Genomic DNA, 5,347 nt, shown 5'->3' with positions numbered 1-5,347 from the left:
GCCACAACACCCGTTTACAGACAGGTCTCAGTCTAGCTCAGGCTGGTCTCAAACTCCTGAGCTCAGGCATTCCGCCTGCCTCAGCCTCCCAGAGTACTAGGATTATAATTATTGCTCTTCAACACAATGTGGTGGGTTGAAGGGTTAAGATCGCTGTGATTCAGAACCACATAGACCTTAAAATTCACAGCCCCAGGTTTTCCCAGCTGCCATTCGCTCTTCAGCGTCAAAGGTTCATGATGCAGGTGGGTCTCTCATGGGTCTTGCCCCATTAGCGATGGATGTGCCTAATTGCTCCATATCTCTGGGGGGGTTGGACAATTCTCCTAGGGACTGAACACTACACCCAGTTGGGAGCTCAGAAAAGCACCCCCCGCCCTCAGGAACCTCAGGATGGTCAGAAAGGGCTGCTTTCAGGTCATGGCCCTGCCAGTTCCTCCTTCATGTTGTTTAAAATGGAAAATAAAGTCGGGGGTGGATGGGGGAGCGGTGGATAGAGCACATCACAGTAGCTGGGCGGGCCTGGAAAGCTGGAGCAGCTGGTGAAGGCTACTCTGGAAAAGGCCCCAGAGCCCCCTAGTGTCCCGGCCTCCACCCCTCCTGCCGAGTGGCAGAGCGCCACACCGCACCCCGCTGCCCATACTGCAGCTCTCCCCACTGTCTCAGAGCTGTGTCCCCGCCTGCTTGAGTCTCCCCTACCCGAGTGTCTTAGGATACTGAGCTCACCACTCAAACAAAAACAAAAAAGGAAAAACAAAACAGGAAAACCCAAACGCCACTCCGTTGTGCCCCAGTGAGGACCAACATTGCTCCCTGGACCCTTGGGCTGGTGCCACACCTGGGAACTTTTCGAGGACTCACTGGTCCAGCGCCCCCGTAAGTGTGCGTGGAGTGTGTGCCCGAGTGCACGTCAGCTTTGGCCCCCCACACAGGCCCAAGGCTCTGGGAGGCTCCGTGCGCCTGCGGACAGGCTCGCCTCAGCCTGCACAGCACAATGGCGTGCTCCCCCGGCTGGCGTGTGGCCGAGGCTGGGGCGGGTGGGGGGACTATGCGTTCAGTCGCTTCGGAGAATTCGCTTATTGTTTACCCGGCCCAGCGGCCGCCGCCTGCAGCCGGCGGGCTGCAAATCCATTCACCCGGCAGCCTGGCGTCCTGCGCGGCCGCCGCGCGTCTCCCCGGCGCACCTGCCCCGCGCCCCCCTTCCCGCCCGCCATCTGTCGTCTGAGCGCCATTGTGAGCAGCCGCGCCTGGCGTCCTGGACAACACCCAAGGGGACTCGGGGCTTAGGCCAGGCGAGAAGCAAACAAGGAAGGTTTATTCCAGTCCCGTATGGAGGTGACCTTCAGCAAAATAGCCACGTCTGGGGCAGCCGCCCGCTCCCTCGCCCTCTAGCTCCGGGCGCGGGGATTTTTTGGAGCCCCTCCTAAACGCGGATTCCCAGGGCCGGCAATCTGAGCTGCATCCTCCGGCCTGGGCTTTCTGGGATGTTATCTAGGCTGAAGGAGCCCTTCAGCCTGCAGAGCCGGCCGCCTGCCTCTCGGAAGAGCCCCGGGAGCCGGTTTCAAATGCAGATCTTGGTTTTGTCCGTCTGCACTTCTGAACCTCCGAGTTTATCTCAGTTGTCACAGCCTCTCCGGATGCTGAGTTGAAAACTGAGTTTTCTCATTACTGCAATTGCAAACGCTGCCTTAGCAAGGCCCACCAGCCGGCCGCTGCCTCGCGATCTTTGATGGTATTTAGTATCACACATCCTCCCTTCACGTTAGTGGGAAGCTTCAAATGCTTTACCATATTCCGGCCAAAAAGAAAACAAAACACAGCTGTAGTCATTTTGAGCTTATCTTTTCAAACTGCAGCCTTGCCCCCAAAGATTCTAATCCACCTTCCCTCCTAGGCATCTCCCCAGCCCCTGCTCAAGATTCTTAGCCACCTCCCAATCCCCCCCTCCCTCTCCGCCGCCCTACAGGCGCACACACCAAGCACATCACCTCTTCATAGATGGGAAAAGAAAGGCCACAGACAGGAGTTACTATGGACAGATGTGGACTTCATATCTTGGTGGATTTGAAACAAGAAGGACCCACATTCAATTTGCCCTGTTGGTACTAACAGGCACTTCCAGGCAAAGAGAGGGTCAAGGTTCAAGGAGGGAGATTTGGGGCAGGTCTCTCAAATGGGGCCTCTCCAGACTGACACCTCAGTGGCCTCCCCAGTAGCACCTGCTCCTGTTCAGTCTCCTGACCCTACCACCAAGAAAGGGGGGGGGGGCAGTGCCCTCTAGAGGGCCAGACCCAGGAGGCGCACTTGGAACGCAGAGCAGAATCCCACGCAGACTGGGCTCTCCTCCTCCAGAACTTCTAGTGGTTCCAGCCTGTAATTCTCTATCCAAAGGAAGGCCTTCTCCAAATGGAGAAGAAGCCTTGTGAGAAAACTGTACCTTAGATCTCCCCTCTTGGACAGAACTTAAGAGAACAGAAAAAAAAAAAAAAAGTACTTCTCTGCATCTCTTTTTCCAGCCCCTTCAATTGACCGATGGGCCCTTTCTGTAACTGTATAAACATCACAGATTATTCCTGAGCTACATGTGTTTGTGTGTAGATAACGTACACACCTGGTACAGAATTAAAAGGAACAACCGGCTATTCATTGAAAGGCAAGACTCCCTTCCATCTGTTCCCAGACGGCAGTGTTTGATTTTCTGTTCCTGCTTGGCCCCAGAGAGGCCTGGGCTTCCATCTTCTGCCTTACCTCTAACTGTTAGACCTGCCGCAAGACTCGCCTTCTCTTCAGCTGCCCCCTCAGTAAAGGCAGGGTAAGAATGCCTATGACATGAACTTGTTGGGGCCAAGTGAGAACGTGTCAAAAGTGTTCCAGGCCCGCTGAAGTGCTATGTGCTCCTAAATTATCATTATTTGAGACAAAGTGCTATTCTTCTCTTCTTACCTGGTCCACCAGGGTCTGACGGGTAAGATGTGAAGATTTTGGATGAGAAAAGGAAAGGGTTAGCTGTTAAATTGTGGAGGTGAGCTGGAGTTAAGGGAGAAAATGGGCATGAGAAGCTGAAGGGGGCGGTGCCTGTGGCTCAGGAAGTAGGGCGCTGGCCCCATATACTGAGGGCGGCAGGTTCAAACTCAGCACCAGCCAAAATGCAACAAAAAGAGAAAAAAAAGAAGAAGCGGCAGCAGCTGAAGGGAGGTATGCCACTCAAGTTATAAAGTAGAACAACCACAAAGTACGTGTTAATATAATTATAAGTGGAGCAGCTGTGGCTCAAAGGAGTAGGGCACCGGCCCCGTATGTTGGAGGTGGTGGGTTCAAACCCAGCCCCGGAAAAAAAAAAAAAAAATTACAATTATATGCATTTCTTCCTTCTCAGCATTTGTGGGCCAGCCACAGCTCTGCTCAGGTTGTACATTTGTGGGTGGCTGTTCTCTGTGTCTATTCAGACATATGCTGAGGGGCCCTGCTCCCTAGGCTATGTTCTTCTGGCAATAGTGGAGGCATGAGGTGACAAGTAAACTACCCAGATCTGCCATCCTATTGGCAGAGAAGTCCCATGGCCCAATCCAAGGTTAAAGGAGGCGGTGTTAACTCTGCCCATTATGAAATACTGGCAAAGATATGTTTATCAGGGAGCAAAGAACTAGGAGGACTATTTCAATCTCTTCTCTCTATAATCCCTCTTCAGATGATAACATCCATCCCCACAGCCTTACATACCATGCATTTGCTAAGGATTCCCAGACTCACATTCCATTCCACAGCTGTCCCCTAAGTTCCAGACACCCTGAGTTCCCACAGACCCCACGCCCTTCAATATCTCTACTTGCACATCTCACATACTTCCCCAAATAAAAGTCTTGATTTCCTGAACGTATATCCTGAGCCTTATCTCAGCAATGGTCCCTCCTTCTACCGTTTTGCTCACCTGAAAGACAGAAGATCACTTTTCCCCACCTTTTCCTTCATTACTCCTACCACTTTCTGGCCATCAACAAGATGCTCTCCCAGGGTGATGCCTGTGGCTTAAGGAGTAGGGTGCCGGCCCCATATACAGGAGGTGGCAGGTTCAAACTCAGCCGTGGCCAAAATAAGTAAATAAATAAAAGATGCTCCCCCTGGCCAAGCCCCTCCCCCCATCACTCACCTGGATGACTGCTGTTGCTTCCCACTCACCCCCCCAACCCCCGCTTCTGCACTTGCCGCCATCAGCCTTTTCTCAACACAGTCAGAGAGACACTCATAAGCAGTAGGTCAGATCATGCTACTCCTCTGCCCCAAACCTTTGCTTGGCTTCCATCTCAGAAAAAAGCCCAAGTCCTATGGTGCTCTCTCTACAAGATCCTGCATAACTTGCCCTCTGATTTCACTCCTTTATATTCTGGTCCTCACATGGTCTGCTCCAGCCACATCACCCTCTTTACTGCTCTGCAGATTCCATGAAAAACACACATTGGACCTCAGAGCATTTGCATTGACAGTTCCCTCTACCTGGAATGCTCTTCCCTCATCTGCGCTGCTAGTGCTTCTGATTTAACAGATGGAAAGACATCGCTTCTGAGGCCCCTTAAAAGAGAGAAGGAGAAAAAAGTCACATCCACTACTCACCAAGATAGGATGGTGGAATTTCCAAAAGTGACATGGGGATATCTACTGGAAAGATTGGGCTAAAAGATGCAAGGTTTTGTCATATAACAAGGTATAAAAGAACCAATATTTTTTAGTTTCTACTATTTTCCAGCACTATGTCAGAAGTTTTATAGTACCAGCCCAAATGAGGCCCCCAACTACTTTGCAATTCAGGAATTAACATCTCCACACTATGGAGGAAAAAACTAAAGCCCAGGGGGCAGTTTCTGTGGCTCAGTGAGTAGGTCGTCAGTCCCATATACCAAGGGTGGCAGGTTCAAACCTGGCTCCAGCCAAACTGCAACAACAAAAAAAAAGTGGCCAGGCACTGTGCCAGGTGCCTGTAGTCCCAGCTACTTGGGAGGCTGAGACAAGAGAATCGCCTAAGCCCAAGAGCTGGAGGCTGCTGTGAGCTGTGATGCCACAGCACTCTACCAAGGGTGACAAAGTCACCTAAACAAACAAACAAAAATACTGAAGCCCAGGAAAATAGTAGAATAAAATATCTAAGAGCTGCAGATTCAAAGCAATCTTGCCAAATAGGCCTTTTTTCCTATAAATTTATATGGAAATAGGATGGACTTAGAATACCACAAACAACCATGAAAAACGGGTTAAAACTGAGGAGACTAACACTTGATTTCAAGAATTACTATGAGGGGCAGCACCTGTGGCTCAAAGGCGTAAGGTGCCGGCCCCATATACCGGAGGTGGTGAG

The sequence above is a fragment of the Otolemur garnettii genome, unplaced genomic scaffold (genome assembly GCF_000181295.1).
Source record: "Otolemur garnettii isolate 467f Iridium unplaced genomic scaffold, OtoGar3 scaffold00032, whole genome shotgun sequence".
Lineage (NCBI taxonomy): Eukaryota > Metazoa > Chordata > Mammalia > Primates > Galagidae > Otolemur > Otolemur garnettii.
This window is presented reverse-complemented; position numbering follows the sequence as displayed.